Genomic DNA, 19,063 nt, shown 5'->3' with positions numbered 1-19,063 from the left:
CTTCAACATATCATTAAAGCTTAAAAAAATTGTATTCCTATAATAGCGATTTCAAATTTTTCTTATTCTAATTTTTCATTTAAAAAAAAATTATATGGATTTAAATTATATATTACAATATCAGGTCAAATTAAATGTCAGGTACACATTTCGTTTTATAAATTTGGACAAATTTGTTGTCCTTCTTAATTTCTTTAGTCTCATTTAAAAAATATGGTTTCTTATATCAGTTTCTTTCATTAAATTCACGAAAAACGCAGAGTGTCCACCAGCGTTTCCCCCCCAAAAAAAAGAAACAAAAATCCTATCTGATCAAAGCTTTGTTCCTCAATTTAGATTTTCATTTTTCTTACTAATATAAAGATAAGGCGATGTGATATTCTTGCCAGTGAGACAACTATCCAACAGTCACCAAAGGACGAGGATTCAAACAGCACAATAAGGCAATGTACTATCTTCAACAATGAGGAAAATCCATACCGTATAGTAAGTTCTAGTCTATTTTATTTTGTGATGATGGAAAAGGGTTAATTTCTAGATTAAATAATTTATATATGTGCCAGTCATATTTCACGTTTTTTGTACTCAATTTCGATTTTCTCTATATATCTTGCAAGATGGTATACAGGTACAAGTCTACAATAATTTTTGTTTAATCTGTATAGAACACTGAACTCCACATTTTATGGAACCTCCTATTCACGACCCTTGTTAAAGTTTTGTGCATTAATGGTGTAATTAGGTATTGTTTTTTTTTCTTTGTTTCTTTTACTACTTCTAGAGTCGCCATATTTTGGAAAGAAAAATGTAATTGTTGTTGGTGCTGTCATAAGGAAAACCCAAATTATCAACTGCCAACTTCCAAAAACTATTTATTTAACATGTTCAACATTATAACATTAACGGTACCAATTTTTCTTCACCAGATGCGCATTTCGACAATAGATGTCTCTTCAGTGATGCTCGAGGCTTAAACTTATTAAAAAGATGAAGAGATTATAAACCAAAAATAAAATATAGCATAAGCCGAGCAAGAAATCAAAGCTTTGAATATATTTCTTGATTTAAAATAATATCCAAAAGTTTGTAACAGCAAATTTTAATAACATAAAATCCGTATCTTCATGTCAATACCGAAGTACTGGCTACTTGGCTGGTGACACCCTCGCACCACGAGAGGTATTGACCCAGTGGTAGTTATTACCTTTACTGTACCAATTTTCTACACCAGATGCACATTTCGAATATAAATGTCCCTTCAGTGATGGTCGAGGTCAAAGTATTTGAAAATTTAAATCTAATTAAAAAGATGAAGAGCTTATAAAACTTATAAAGCAAAAACATATAGCCAAAGCTGAAATCAAAAAGGTTACTTACTGTATTGCACTCACTTGAAAAGATAGGTTTTGCCTATGGAGATTTTTAGTCCTCTGATAGCTACACAAAAATCTAGAGCTAGTTTATATGTACTGCTTAAATAGATGCTGTTATAATATTTATGATTCGTTTTTAGAATAGTTTTAAAACACTGTTCCGTTGATACAAATGGATAGGGTCGCAACATGTACAAAGTTCACTTTTAGTAGTCATTTTGTATCAGTTCTAACTTCAGAAAATCTGTCAATCTATCAAGATAATTTTACTCCTAATAGAAACATATATCTGCATTGAGGACTGTTGCAGAACAGGTCTAGTCGAACTGAATTGTGCAAAGGACCAACACTGGAAAATACCTGTGGTAGACATTTTCTGCTTGATCAGAAATTCACAACGAAAAGAAAACCATGCAGTATTGTTAGCTCGTCATAGATATAAGAAGATGTGGTATGAGTTCCAAAGAGACAACTCTCCATCCAAGTCAAAGTTTATAAAAGTAAACCATTATAGGTCAAAGCCTTGGATCACACCGAACAGCAAATTATAAAGGGCCCCAAAAATTACTAGTGTAAAACCATTCTAACGGGAAAACCAACGGTCTAATCTATATAAAAAACGAGAAACGAGAAACACTTATGAACCACATCAACAAACGACAACTACTGAACATCAGGTTCCTGACTTAGGACAGGTGCAAACAATTGCAGCGGGTTTAAACGTCATGTCAGGATTGCTATTAATAAAACAAATAATGAATGTTTCATAGTATTAGTAACAGTGAACTAGTACACATTTTTGTTTAGGGGCCAGCTGAAGCCTCCCTCCGGGTGCGGGATTTTCTCGCTGTGTTGAAGACCCATTGGTGGCTTTTGGCTGTTTTCTGCTCTTTGGTAGGGTTGTTGTCTCATTGACACATTTCCCATTTCCATTCTCAATTTTAACTAATGCCTTGTTTTTCATGAATTGTAATCTGATTGAATCAGTAAACAACGATAACCCCTCTACCAACATCAGTTATTCATGCATTTATCTTTTAGTATATCTTTTTTTAATTTTGCTGTGGGAAAAGGTCAGAATGGAAGACAAAAGACACATCTTTTGATGACTCTAAATGGTGTGCATGCGGTCGCAGCTTTTCAAACACGAGTCTGTGTTGTACATTGGAAGAGCTTTACAACAATTACAAGTAAATATGCAGAAAGCAAATATTATTTTTATAATGTTTGTATTGTGTACCTGAGTCAACCCTTGTTATTACATGGTTCATGGTTCATGTTTCTTATTTCTATTATTTGTATATCTTTGATTTTACTGAGTCGATTATGTTTTCCTAAGTACCGCAATGATATCCACCTCTATATGTTTGCTTCGTTTATTTTTGTATATTACAACATTTTCGGGCGAAGAGATGATTGACCGATAAAATAAAAATGTTTAACCCACAATGAAACGACAGGAACCTGAAGTCAAGTGAATGTGTTTTGTTGATTTTTTGTATTATATTTGTTAAGCATTTAATATAAATAAAATATGTATTTGTAGCTTGTTTATTTTACCATTTGGTTTATAAGAAATACCAACAATTCTGATATAGTGCTTTTTCCATTGGTTGTTGCTGTTACGGTTGATATCAATTATAAATTGGCATATTCAAAACGTTATACTATTATGGATTTCATACATTGATGAATTCCCTTGATCATGTTGATATCCGGCTAGTTAACAAAAATCATTAAGATAGAAAACATTGCCTACTTATCCCATCCCAATTTTTATTAATATGAAACCCTAAACACATATTTTGTTATGCCTCCGCCGTTCAAAACGATGAATCCAACAATAAGTTTTACTCTCGTTCGTCTATACATCACGAATTCCTATGATACCATGATACAGTCATGTTTGCTTTGACGTATTATCGTTATTATTGTATTAAACAAACATCCTTATTGGGTTTGAATGCTGATGACACCATCTCAGCGTTTAAGTCATTATTCCACTTGTTGTTGAATTTTATGTGTTACTACATGCAGATAAATGTTCGAATATATGTCTAATCTAAATTTGAAAATTACACATTTCCTTTATCGTTCATTATTCAGATTCTTGTACAGTAATACATGTTAATTACAGAAAACAGATGTTTTAACACAATCCTTCAAACTGTTACATGTCTTGTTAAAAAAAAATGCGTCAAAGATAAATTCATTTAAAAACAGCAATACCTAAAGTTACAAACAATTAAATATTGCAGCTGTATAATGAATGCAATTTGGCAAAATGCTATTATAGTTGTTTTGGTTGTTGTTATGTTGTGGTCATATGTGGCCCAAGCACAAGAACCGGATAGGGATGGCGATGAAGGATAAATGGTTTGTTTTTATTTATTTGGTTAAATGTTTAAAAAGTATATTCAACATTAAAATATCGAGATCCATCTTTTAAATTTGTTCGTTAAATATGACAAAATAACATTGTGGTAGGAGTTTATAATGAACATATATTCAATTTATGATAATTTTCTTTCGTTTATATAAATATTTGCAATGAAACAAAATGTAATTCTTCTTTCGAAAAAAAAAATTTATCCTTTGAGATATTTTACACATGTAAAATAACGCCTTTGATCTATCGTTTATAATTATGAAGTAATATCCCATTTTTGTTGTGTTGTTTGCTGTATCATTGACACATTACACGTTAATCAATCTTTTATGCAACTTTGGTGAAACTTTATGACTCATGCTTATATTAAGTTAGGATCTATTGGAAATTATTCATTGAATGTTTCGTCGATGTGTTGGTGTCAGACAAACATAACAGATTGCAAGGTGGGGTTCGATTCCCAGTAAAGGCATATAAAAATCACAAAAATGTAAAGTAAGTTTTAAAATTAATTCCATTAGTGAACAGAAATCAGTAAATTAGCCAATTCTAACGTAATGAAATTACACAAAGGAAGCAATTGAATGTAATTTGGTGAGTCCATTTCAGCGACAGATTTAGGAAGCGTTGATTCTGTAATAGTTTTCCCATGAGGACGCGGTGTGTCAGTGTAAGATCACCCCGACGGCCGGAGGCCGGAGGGTAATCTTACACTGACACACCAAGTCCAAGTAGGATAACTATTTTACATCCCAGCTCTTGACTATATGAAAAAAAACATTTACACTTCAAAGCATCTAGTTCAGAATGTCATACAATAATCATAATATACTTTATACATTACTATATAGTATATATCCTTTATGAACCCCGGATACAATGTTTAAATATGTTAAATTAACAGTGAGTTTGTATCCAGTCGTGCTAGTGTAGGGGTATGAATCGTGGCTTCATATGTTTAAGGTCTTGGTGTCGATTCCCGGCATGGACACTGGAAATGTAGTTGATATTTTTTACATAAATTTTGAAAGTTAGTCTTTATTCCGCATAAATATATCTAAGTTTTATTGTGTGTTCGACATTCCCGCCAAAATGCTAAAGAACAAAAGATAGCATGCAGAACAAAGAAACTCAAGGAAGGGTGATCCGACTAGGGTGTTCTGGTAGGAGTGATCCGACATAGATCAACCCTGTTAGAACAAAAGAGTTGGGATGTAAAGAGAAAGGATCCACGGTAAATGACATCACGACAAGAGTTTAACTTCAAGGATTATCCTCTGTCAACCGATTTTCGTGTTTGTTAGTAACATATTATCAAGATTTTAGGGCGTTAATTGAGTGGGTTATTGTTCGATTGTACAAAAAAATCGAGGAAATATGTTTACGAAAGTCAAACAAAAAGCAAAGGAATGTATATGTCAATATAATGTCTTATTATTTTTTAAAAGATATATTGTTCGATGTACAGCTAATGTGTGTTTCCAAACATAACAAAATCACATTTAGCAAAATAGACACAATTTAAGAGTCATGTCATTAATGAAAGATCAGTTTCACTCATCAGATTTGCATTTCAAAAAATACGTACCTTCAATATTGCTAAACCAAACTTTTCAAAAATCAACAAACTAATATAAACCTAAATGAGCTCAGTCAATCAAAAAGAACGACACGTATATTATTGTTGTTGCAACTTTAGATATCTAAAGAATGATACTTTTTATCTTTTTAGATATTAACAAAGTTTTCTATCAATGTAAAGAACAGGAAGAACTGAACCTGACAATTGATGAAAGCTATTTCTGAAGATAGATTAATCGGATTGAAAATTTGTACATTATTTTTGATAGAAATTATATATCTATATTTATAAACGAAGTTCTCTGATTGGTTTACTTGTTAAAACTATGGTAAAATTTTAAAATTCAAATAGATTGAAATGATTCGAAACTCTAGGAAAAAAACACGTTCATCTCTCTAAGTTGATGATTTTGATTGCTTTGTGGAAAAAAAGCCGCTATAAGGCAACCCGATTCAGTACAACATCAAGTCAAATCATCAATATGACAAACATTTAAAAAACCTATATGCAAAGGAATGTCTTCTAATTTTTGATAAATATAAATATTGTAACAAGTTGTGTCAGTAATCTAAGACTCATTACTTTGTGTCTTTTGTCTTTTTGGTATATATGTTTTTGCTTCGTGCAAATCAGATGAGTCAAGTCATTTCAAACTGATTTTAATCGTTTGTCTATGTTGTACTGTGACACCATTGTCACTAATGCTTTTTGTCCGTATCATACTCTAACTTATATTCAAGACGGTAACGGTTAACACCAAGATATTTCACAATCTCATTTAAGAAACTTTCGTCAGTTTCATTTTTTTATAGTTTGATATTGTTCATGTCTGATTTGTTTTTTCATTGTTTGATGGTTTCTTGTTGTTTGCTTATATGTTATCGTTTTTGTATCGTAAACATAAACCCATATCCTTTTATCAAACAAGAAAAATCTTTTCCTTAACGGCCTTTACTAATGCATGTACTAGTAAAGAAAACGCATTTGAAGCAACAAAAAAAGAGCAGTATTCTTTGCTACATGATGTTTATTAGTTGTTCTGTGATTAACTGCGGGTACCCCCTACTAAGAACGTCGTGTTTTTTGTGTTTTTATTTGTTTATGTGCTTTGAATCGATCTGATGAGCTAAGCCGTTTACAACTGGTCTTAATAGTTTATTTTGTTCTTATGTTGTGTTGGACCACAACTGTCTAAGGGTATGGGGGAAAGGAGGGGGTTTGTCACCAGAAAACATATTAAACACCCACATTTTATATGAGCCTGTCTCAAGTCAAGACCTTGTAAATGAGAGGTTGTTGTATGTTGCTGTTTATCATATTTGTTTTTGTTTATTTTTTACAAAAATATGGGTTGAGCTGCGTCATGTTAGCGGGTAATCGGTCGCCCGCTAACATGTTTAACCAGGCAACATTCGTTGTACGTCTGTCCCATAGCAGTGGTTGTCATATGTTGCCGTCTATCATATTAGTTTTTAGTTGACCATTTTGTATATACATCAGTCCGTTTGTATTCTCGTTTGAATAGTTTTACATTTATCATTTCGGGTTTGCTTTAAGAGCACTATGCGGTATGAGACTTGCTCATCCTTGAAGGCCATACGATGACATACAATTATTAGCTTCAACGTCAGTTTGTCTCTGTTGAAGAGTTGTCTCATTTGCAAAACATACCACATCGTTTTTTTTTAATTATGAATCAAATAAAGTCTATTTATTTTTTCACTCGGTCAGGACTTAAAGGACTAATAACTTAATTTGTGAGTTACAATTGTACGGAACTCAAACATTGGAACAGCAATTACCTCCAATTTGTTTCCTTTAAAACAATTTTATCTTTTCTTTTACAATATACATCTGGTAGCTTCAAACTATTGTAAATGCCAATAAATCTTCTCATATTTTAAAATGTTTAAGTTGGCTTTCAGTTTTTCCTTAAGTTTTTTCAATTTTTGTTAATGATTTTTATTTTCGGTAGTAGGTATTATACTTAAAAAATATAAAAGGAATTACCAAAAGTATTAGACAGAACAACGTACCACCAATTGCAAACACCAAAGCTGTCTAAATACAAACTAACAAACAAAGACACACTACTTCAAATCCACATTTTCCAAATGGCTTGATTTTGGATGATCACAATATCTAATTAGATTTACGTGCCACCAAACCTTGTCTATCTAGTTGTTATGTCATGTCGACAAATCAAAACACGCTTTAAAACACCTGCACAGTCCAGACACAAACAAACGTTTATAATTTTGAATGCAGGGTCAGAAAATGCTCGCTACTACTTGAAGCAAGCCAGTACAAAACAAAAACCAAAAACTACACTCCGTCTAGTTTGCATAAAGTCACATCATAAAATTCAATTGAAATTGCCAGACTTTGTGAGATGACAAAATCTTTAAATAAATCAAATCAAAAGTGAAATCGCAGTTTATAATTAAAAAGAATTTCCGACATTGTGTACATACTAGTACATTCTATACATTTATTAACATTTTTTACGAATTGTATCCTTGGAAGTATAAAAGCTACATCAATTCGGTATTCAAATTCAATTCAACGGTTCTAAAAGAGAGGTTAAAGATACCAAAAGGACATTCAAACTAACAAGTCGAAATGGCACAGCCATGGCCAAAAAGATATAAAGACTCTTGCATTTTATTCCTTTGATTTTTTTTAATAGTTTTTATTATATACGATGGTACCACATTTTTCGTATTGATTTTGTTGTAATAGCTTTCACATAACTGTATCTGCATTTTGAAAATATTTGAAAAAATAGTTGAATTAAAATAATTGATGCATGTACCTTTCGTTTACCTATTTGACAGTTGTTATCCATTCGTTTAACGTGGTTGAGCTTTTGATTTTAGCCATTTGCTTAGGGACTTTCCGTTTATAATTTCCTCGAAGTTCGGTATTTTTGTTATTTTACTTTTTCGTTTAGGTTTCTATGCTATTTTGGAAGGGGTTTTGTTGTCGGTTGTTTTTTTCTAATTTCTCTTCATTATGTTTGTTTGTTTACATAAAAGATAAATTGATGTACACTAGACGTTGTGTTTACCTTACTTCGATAGTAGTATTTAACCAAACTAAATATCTATTCCAAATATTTTAACATGGCATTCAAACAGTTAACATCACCGTTGATAAAGTATTTGGAAACTAACGGTACCAACTTCCTCATTTTTGACATTGACTGATTTTAGGTTTGTGCGTACCTGATGAAGATAGATCCAGAAAAGCATTTCGGACACAAAATTATAAATTGCCATATTTTTTCAATAGCTAGAGGACAGATTTCACACAGTCCATGTCATGTTCCTTTTGGATATTATAAACAGATTAAACCGCAGCCTTTTGAAAGAAAATTTTTATTTCATAGAGGAAAAAGTAAAATAACAAAAATAAGGAAAATTCAAATTGGAAAGTCCCTTATCAAATGGCAAAATCAAAACCACAAACAATAATATTTTAAATAAGTATTACAGAAAAACACATACTAAAAATACTTTAGTCATTATTCCACTTGTTGTTGAATTTTATGTGTTACTACATGCAGATAAATGTTCGAATATATGTCTAATCTAAATTTGAAAATTACACATTTCCTTTATCGTTCATTATTCAGATTCTTGTACAGTAATACATGTTAATTACAGAAAACAGATGTTTTAACACAATCCTTCAAACTGTTACATGTCTTGTTAAAAAAAAATGCGTCAAAGATAAATTCATTTAAAAGCAGCAATACCTTAAGTTACAAACAATTAAATATTGCAGCTGTATAATGAATGCAATTTGGCAAAATGCTATTATAGTTGTTTTGGTTGTTGTTATGTTGTGGTCATATGTGGCCCAAGCACAAGAACCGGATAGGGATGGCGATGAAGGATAAATGGTTTGTTTTTATTTACTTGGTTAAATGTTTAAAAAGTATATTCAACATTAAAATATCGAGATCCATCTTTTAAATTTGTTCGTTAAATATGACAAAATAACATTGTGGTAGGAGTTTATAATGAACATATATTCAATTTATGATAATTTTCTTTCGTTTATATAAATATTTGCAATGAAACAAAATGTAATTCTTCTTTCGAAAAGCAAGTACAGCTTATAGGGTATAAACAATGCTTGACAAATTAATTATACATGCACCATATCACATAAACAGATATATAATAAAATTTTAACTACATTTAGATACCTTAAATCACTCTCATACATAGTACAATATTAAATATAACGCAGAGTATGACATTCATAAAATTGTTAGGAGCGTAGTGTCTCAGCTAATTTTAAGTATCTACCAAGATTGTTTAGTTCTTTAATATTTTGTGCAGATAACAATTGTATCCATTTATAAGTAGAGGGGTGACACCATTAATAATGTTTGATATATTTTTCATTTATGTCATTATATCTATTACATTCCAATAAAAAATGAAATTCGTCTTCATTGGAACTTGTATTACAATAAGTACATAATCCATCTTTCCTGTCAATATTATAATATCGTCCTGTCTCTGTATTCAAATTATGTGCACAAATACAGTATTTACAAATATAAGGTTTATAAATATAATTCACTTGTTTGTCTAGGTAAAATTGTAAAGTATGTGTACAAAAAATATATTGATATAATTGAAATTTATTCGAGACTTCAAAGAAAGCATTTTCCTCGCATATGATTGTATCAACCATTCTCTCTTTCAATTGTCTCAGAAAAAAATCTACATTATCTACCTTTTGACTTAACCATATATAGTTGAAGCCATCTTTTTAATCTTACAGCACCAGTTATGCTTATCATTTGGTTTTTTATTACAGTTATTAAACATTTCACCATAACAATTTTTTAATATGCAATTATCAGTACATACCAATTTTATCCAATATTTCACCATTCTATATTCTTTCTCTACACACATTGGTATTCTACCCAGTTCACAATATACCATGTTATAAACAGAACTCTTTTTTACTTTCAGTATACGTTTAAAAAAATACATATGAACCCTTTCAATATCTGGTGCCTAATGATACCCCCAAATTTCACAGCTATAGTTCATAATACTCGCAACTAAAGTTTCAAATAGAGTCAATAATGTTTCATGGTTACACAAGTCTTTGTGTATTTTATTAAACATACTATATACTGCTTTTTTCCTATTTCTGACAATCTCTTTTGTGTATTAACAAAATTACCAGTGTAATAAAAAGTAAACCTAAATACATAAACTCATTACAAATATCAATAGTATTCCCATTGCAAAACAATGCTTCTTCCTGTTAAGCCTTACCCCTATTTCTGAAAATTACCATCTTTGTTTTTGTAAAATTAATAAACAAATTGTTTTCATTTGAGTAAGTATTGACACTATCAATCATTTGCTGTAAATCTTGTATTTCACTGAATAATACCATATCATCTGCATCTATCAGAAGATATAAAATTAACATTTCAAGCTCATTACAAGCTCATTACAAGCTTTACAATTTTGATTTATCAACTCCATCTCTTGACATTTACATATAAAGAAGACAAAAGAGGAGATAAAATTTCCCCTTGCATAAGGCCAACAGTGCAAAAAAAAAATTCAGATACTTTACCATTCATCTTAACACATGATTTAAAATTCATATACATTGATTTAATTACATTAAATAACTTCCCTGTACTACCATATCTTATTAATGTTTGCCACAATTAAAAATGTAATACACTGTCGAAAGCTCTACTATAATCTATAATCTATAAAACTGATAGCTTATAGAGAAATTTGGAAATTTCTGTTTTTAGTAGCAGAGCAGAAATTTGTTAAATAAAACTGATTTGGATAATAAATCAGACGGTATTAATTCAACTCAAATATCGTTAATATTGATATGATTTCTCATTTCACACTGAACATTGACCCTCAACATTCAGCAATGATTCGTCGTTCATAATACAAAATTATCAGTAATCTCCATACTAAATATAATGTTTGGCCTCATCACTGTAGCTTACTCAAACCGAGCGTATAACTCATCAAAATTTTTATTAAATACGTTCCGGAAACGTTCAGGTAACACTTACATCACAGAAATATGTCGTACACAAATAAAAATCATAAAAAACATTATACATTTTGAAGCGTAGATTCCGACGTATAACATATTTATTTCGTGTGGTCTGAATAATTAGTATCGGTTCTCAAAAGGATAAAGTGACAAAATATGGAAATGTTATGTCCTGTTATGATATGCCTTTCTGTACTTATTACACATGAACAGAGTAATGTACAATATTCAACTGGTTTTTATTTTTCTAAGGTCGGTTTTGACTGTATTCGAGAATCGTATTTTCAGATAATAAGTTTTATTACCAATAGATAAATCGTACTCCCTTTTCATATTTACCAAATTGTGGCATGAGTCTTGAAATATGAAAGCAAATATGAACGAATTTACGCGGATCTTTTATAACAACCTCTCTTCGCAAATATACCGATCTTAAGTCTCTAAATTTTTACCTACACTTTAAATTTTAGTTAATACCATACTAATTCATGTTATGGCGGGAATAGTAACCCCCACTGTGAAAATATTTACCGACTGTGTTATGCACCTGCATTTAAAACATTAGGTTAATATATCTCAAAAAGTTTTGGTTTTAACTTCCTGTTTCCATACCTGTTACAATGGCGCAAGCATTTGCTCAAAAATGTAATATATGCACGGAAAAATACAGTACTTTCTATTGCTATGAATGTCAGCATGTATTATGTGTTATTTGTCGTGAACGACATGATAAAATTCCAGCCGTGAGTGGACATACTATAACGGATGTTAATATCATCGACATTTCAAACGTAAAAAGAGATAAGCCCAGGTGTATTACACATGATAAGGAATTTTTATTTTATTGCGTGAAATGTAATGATCTTATATGTGGAAAATGTGTTACATCATCACATAAAGGACATTCCTTTTCGGAAATTTCCGAGATCGTGGCCGAAAAGAGGGAAGCGGCACAATCTGTACTGCAAAAACAGAAAATTGAAATAAATATCATTTCTAGTATGAAAGATAAAGTACGCCTCAAACACCTCGACAAACTTCACATTGATAGCCACAGTCACATTAATGCTATAATATCAACATGTGAAGACCTTATAACTTACATCCAGTCAAAGAAAGATACGATGACAACAGCAGTAGAAGATTATGAAAGCATTGAATGCCAAGGCATAGAAGTCTACTTGAGAAGCACTGATCTAATTCACGATCGATATATTCAAGTTTTTACGGCACTACAAAATATTCTATGCGAGAAACATGATCTGACGTTTTACAAACTGTACGAATCTGTTGATAAAGATATCACTCACTTAGACGATATGCCAGAGGAACCGATGTTACCTTGTGTGCCTCCTTTTGACAAAACAATGTTTTACAGTGAAATTTTAGAGCACATGCAATCGAAGACTGTCATTAGGTAAGTGACAAGTACAAGCACACTAAAAATTTAAAAAAAATACATGATAGTTAGAAACGAATTATTTTTAAAAACAAACCAAAAATTCCTTTTTACATATGTACTTTAATGAATCTGAAATCCTAGAATGAAGAAAAATACCGAAAAGTCATCGTAAGTCGTTGCATTAGGATTTAGGAAAAAATGCATGATTGGAGATAAATAACCTTCTCATATTCTCTTTGTGATGAACGATTCACATTGATGAAGTTTTGAGATAAAATATAGCTTCTTTGTAATGAATACAACTACAAGGATAAAAATGACAACAACTTTTTATTTTACTCTTTAAAAGATACAGATATAAAGTACAATAATATTTAAGTATGAGTGGCCATTTCTCGCATATACTTTTTGGGATGTATTTTGTAGAAAATCGCTTTTATTTGAGATTTCTGGGTAAAGAATCAAGAATTATAATTAAATCTACGTATTAGATTTTTCAGTAACCATTTGACTTTTAGACATAAGACGATATTTGAAATACTTATTCAATGCAGTGCAAAAATGTGGAGACAAAAGGACATAATGGCCCCAAAGAAATATGCAGAATGAGTATAACGAAACTACTGATCATCAGTATTATTGTGTTATCAAAACAAACCTGAATACACAGAAATTATTTGTGTCATCTATTTAGTATTTTCATTATTATAGTTTTGATAATTACAGGAAAATGAATTATTTCCAAAATAAAATCATCCGTAGATTTATCTACTTCCTTGAGTTGATCACCCCCCCCCCCCCCCCCCCAAACATGACATGAAAGAAACATGCATAGGTGTCTAATAAGAGATAGTCACTCCATCCACTTCTGAATTATATGAATTTATCCCAGGTTCTACATCTTAAACTTTGTCCTTTCAACTAGGTTTTGTTTTTATTTCTATGAATGAATTATTGATATGTACAAAAAAACCGTTTAAAATATTATTGGAATTAACTATTCTGGAATGCAAACAAAGTTTAAGATAAGTTGCGTATTTAAAATCATCAGATGGGTTGATTGTAAAAACTCTCTATACCACTCTTTCGTAATCTCTTATTAAACAGAATTATTCTATGTTATCGATTGGTCTTTTCAAACATCTGATTAAGATTTAATTGGTGCACTCATGTAAAGCCTATGCTGAAATGACAAAAAACTATCCTAGATATACGTACTGCTAAATGTTATTATATGCTTCACGATGTTGTTTTTTTTTTCTCACTTTGACAACAACTTTGTACACGTAGTTGGTGGTGGCCCTAGTTGTTCAAATTTATGTCTTCCAATCTGTAAATAATACCTCAGGTGTATTATCACAGGTCAGCAACTACACAGGTGAAGGTGTATCTTTTAAAACCATATAAGCGGTTAAAACTCTGCATGAACATTTTAAAACTTCCTCTATGCTGGTGCTTATGATGGTTCTAGATTTGTTTCAGACGACCCTTAAGGTAACAGCCATGTCTCGAATCTCGAGTTCGTTCCGCAGACAAATTGTTGATGAGGAAATGGCATTGCATTATGTCATCAACACCAAATTCAACAAATGAAAAGCATGTCCTTAGTGTGCTGCTTCGTATACATATATCCCACATCTCATATCATATTCATATTAAAATATAACAAAAGTCAAACACTGGTGATTCTCCTATTATAATTGGTGACTGTTGACCGTATCTTTATCTATTGAGGAACCAGAGTTTTGTCAATGAACGTATCGTCCTTTTTCTTAAAAAAAAAGATTCGTCGGAAGATAGCAAGACCTTGTTGATAAATATTCCATATCAACTTCTCAAATAATTAATTTATTAATGACTCGGTATTCATACATTCTGTCATTGTGTTATTGTGCTATGGTTCTTTTTTACTTCTTGTCTTTCAGTTTTGCTTATGTGCTTTGTCTATATGCTATTTTTATAGTGATTAAGATTATAACACAATGTTGACTGCTGTAACCCATATTTTGATATATTTACCTATTATGTCTGTTTGTTTTGTTCACATATTATTATTGTCAATATAATGGAATTTTATGCGACTGTCAAACAAGTAAGAGGTTTAGCAAGCAACAAAACCAGGTTTAATCCACCATTGACTACATAAGGAAATGCCTGTATCAAGTCAGGAATATATCAGTTGTTTTCGCGTCGTTTGATGTTTTTGAGCTTTTGAATTGCCATTTGATAAAGTACTGAGTTTTCCATTGAGTTAGGTACTTTTGTTATTTTTCTTTTTCGTCGTATTGGAGTAATTAAATTATAAAAAAAAAGATTGTTTTATTTGTTGTTTGTCAAGTATAAGATTTAAATGATTATGGAGAGTTAATATCAATGTGCAGTTTTTTTATAAAATGTTTTAACTTTACCAAATACAACCAAAAATACCAGACATGATACGATATCAGTTGTCAAAAAGCAGAAGGTAAAGGTTTAAATCAATAATATAAGATGATGCATAATACCTTGCAGAGTTTGGCGCAGTCTCAATATACACATCTACCAATTATGAAAATTATATTTTTCAGCCTTTGCAAAAACTGTACTTATCAAGAGGACAAATTGGATGAAATATTAAAAGAAAATGAGAACCTTCGATGGTAAAACTAAGATTGTTGTAGGAAACGTCTGCATTTAATATTACAAACGTTCATGAATTTCATCCGTTGAATTATCGGCCATTTATAAATATTCATAATTTTATTACAGGGAAATGATTATTATCAAATATCAACGAGTGTTGCATGAATTGTAACCAAAGAGACTAGTTTCCTGATAAAATACGATTAAATATGGCCATGCGAAAATTTTAGGACAACTTCATTTACTATGGGATCTATGATGATTTATACACCAACATTTTACTATGTAGCATGACCGTGCAGATAATATTTCTGACTAAGTTTCTGAAAAAGTTTAACATTTGGTTATATACTTAGAATCCTGATAAAGAGCAGGCCTTTTGATAATGAAATAAATAGAAAAAGTTACGTGTTAATTGAATTCTGACAACTAGTCTAAATGTTACCAATAACACACCGAATAAAAGATTTCTCTTTTTACAGGCAATAGGTCTATGAAATTTTATATAAAAACTTCCTTGATTTTCAGTTTAACGGAATCGCGACAAGAAACTTCTAGTATGTTTTTAGAGTATAGAAGTAAACATTGTTGAAAGAAGACTCCTTTGACATTGCATATTTTGTAACTTGGAACTGAAATTATAAAAGCGGGTAAAATAATAGATAAAAGAAAATCCGTTTTATTTTATGATATGCTTTTCGATAGTAATGAAACTATTATCTTTATAAAAATTCATATTAAATGTTCATGGGGCATGTTTATTACAGAAATCCATTAACCTGATATTTGAAAACAATCTTAACCAAATTAATTAGATTTTGCAGTTGTTACAAACGAGAAAGTGTAGACTGATATCAATGTAAACATAAAATACGGGTTAACAATCAATTACATAAGATAATTCATAATAGCTGACAGTGTATTTGTCTCACTTATGTCCTAGTTTCATTTCATCATTATTGAAAACATATATTTTAGCATTTGCAAAGACTATATAAATCAAGAGGAGAATTTGGTTGAGAAATTCGAAGAAAACAAGAAACTTCAAAGGTATACAAGCGATGATATAATTTCATTTGTTAAAATAATTTTTTTAAGGGTAAGTACGCCTTTTTTTAATTAGTATTCCTGGATTTTGATTGGTTACTAGGTAGTGTAATCCTGGTTTATCTTCTTTTATATGATGATTTCAAATATATTACCTCGCTCGCGTGGTATATGCACTGGGGTTTCTCTTTTTACTGTTTCTTTTTTTTTAATGTGCCCAAACGTCTATATATTTTTAGCCTGCACGAATAAGCTATTAACGATATGTGCAATTTATGAAGTGCAGCTGGTTTTTTTAAATTCATGTATAGGGGTTGTATTTACGAAAAAAAATCCTTGAACCTGATACAATTGTTCAATAATGAATTGGAGGATTTCTTCAGTTAGAAATGAGTTGTATATGAAATACAACTAACGTCATGTTGTATGGTATATTACATGTATTTCCATTGTACTCGACTATATTAAATTGTTTTTTACAAAACTACCTGGCATATATGTTGTAGGATATCGACTATGTGTTTATGTATTAGTTATAAATTTTGATTAAAAAAGGATCAAATAAAGACATTTAGTTTTGTTAGTTCTAAGAAAAAAAATTGCTGATAGATTTAATGAAACCTGTCAACGCCTTTAAATCTGATTGGTTATATATGTATGTTAACAACTGCATTAAAAAAAATAGAAAAAAGATATGATTTGTTCGAGTAAAAATATTCGCGAGAATTACAAACAAGTCGGGTTATTATCCAGATCCTTTTTTGAGAACACTCATACATTGACACAAAAAGTGAAAAATATAAAACAAAAACAAAACATAGATTGTAAGTTCCTGGGGGAACCCAAGAAACACTAACTTAACAAACCATTTGACAACATTAATGGGACCCTCAAAATTAGAACGGACACTTGAATTGTTGTATATTAGAATGGTAGCTAGGTTCAAAGTCTATATCCCGGATAACGTTAAAGAATATTTCAAACAGTAATTGATTAGAACAGATTTAATAATTCTACTAATGTTTTTGCTGACGTGATGTAATATGACTTCACATAAGTTTCTGGTTTTAGAAATTTGGATGAAAAAACAGCTGAACTAATAACTGTATCAACCGAAGTCGAAAGTTTGCTGATTTCCAATAAAGATATGAAAACTGAGTAAGTAATTAGCTATATATTCAAGATGAGGGTATTGGTTTTGGTTTGTGACCTGAATTTGCTTTCGCTTAATCGATTTATGACTATTGAACTGCAGTATACTTATGTTGCCTTTATTTAGCCCTCAGGATTAATATTACAAAAAGCAGTTTATTGACTGACAATGTTGTTTCATTTCAATTACATTAACAGTACTAATATTACATTTAATCTGCACAAGATGTGCATTTAGACAATAAATGTCATTAAATGATGCCCGATGCCAAATCCGGACAAGAAATCTGATCCTTGAATGAACAAAGTTCTTCTTCAATTTAAACCGATTTCCAGATTTTATATCAGCAAATTTCAATTAAACAATATCCATATTTTCATGCCAGTACTGACAATCCATCAGTAGAGGCGTCAACCCAGTGGCTGTATGATTATTAATGATAACAATTTTACTGCACTAGATGCAGTTTAAATTACATTTCTAGTTTTCATTGAGAAGCAAGATATATCGATGCTAGTGGACTACTAGAAACTGTTGGAAGCATCAAATCAGTAGTCAGTGCTTCGATACTGTCATGTTTACCCTTCTTAAGGATGTTGTGTGGTGAAATTAAACAAATCTGAAATTTAAAATTGATACTATAAATTAGAAGAGCACTAGTTGAGGAACAAAATGAGCTAAAAATATTGATAGGTTATATCTCTTTCGATTTATGAGTTTTGAACAGCGGTATACTACTGTTGCCTTTATTTATAGAACTCCTTTTCGAGATTTTAATTTTTTTTGTTTTAAATGGCGGGAAGAGGCTGCAATATTTGAGTCTCAAATTGTAAATAAGAAATTTAGAATTTGTTTAAAATTTGGTGATGACCTTTTAAGAAAATAAAAGTGGGTGATTTGGGTAAATATTTTACTCTGTATCGTTGAAAAACCCAAGGAGTCCGAAAATCTAACAAAAAATCCTATTCCTGAACTGACTACATCCTTGGTGCTAATTGATGAATTAAGAAATTATCAAAGTTTTCAACTACATAAGGCAAAGGTGTTCTAAGATTGCTTTTGCCAATTTTTTACGACCCATTTTATAATATAGCTCTTCATGTATTCAAATACTAATACACCGTTAGCGTTCAAAGTTTGGAGTATAAGCATTCCTGTTGTAGGTAAAAGCAGAAAATCACTTCGGAAGACATTTATAGAATATTATTTTCATTTTTTCAGCCATTTGTTTTGGATAATTTTCTTAATCATCTAATGTACATAAGACATTTTACCTTTGCCAATTCCAAATATGACAAATTCTACCAATGCTGGTCACTAGACCATGTTGACCATTAACAAGCAATCGATTTTGTTTTGGACTCATGGTTGGTGGTGTTAGTTTATCATATTTTCACTGACTAAAACTGTGTCTTTGGTC

The sequence above is a fragment of the Mytilus californianus genome, unplaced genomic scaffold (assembly GCF_021869535.1).
Source record: "Mytilus californianus isolate M0D057914Y unplaced genomic scaffold, xbMytCali1.0.p SCAF_11, whole genome shotgun sequence".
NCBI classification, from domain to species: domain Eukaryota; kingdom Metazoa; phylum Mollusca; class Bivalvia; order Mytilida; family Mytilidae; genus Mytilus; species Mytilus californianus.
The sequence above is the reverse complement of the archived record's forward strand: the minus strand, read 5'-3'. Positions refer to the sequence as shown.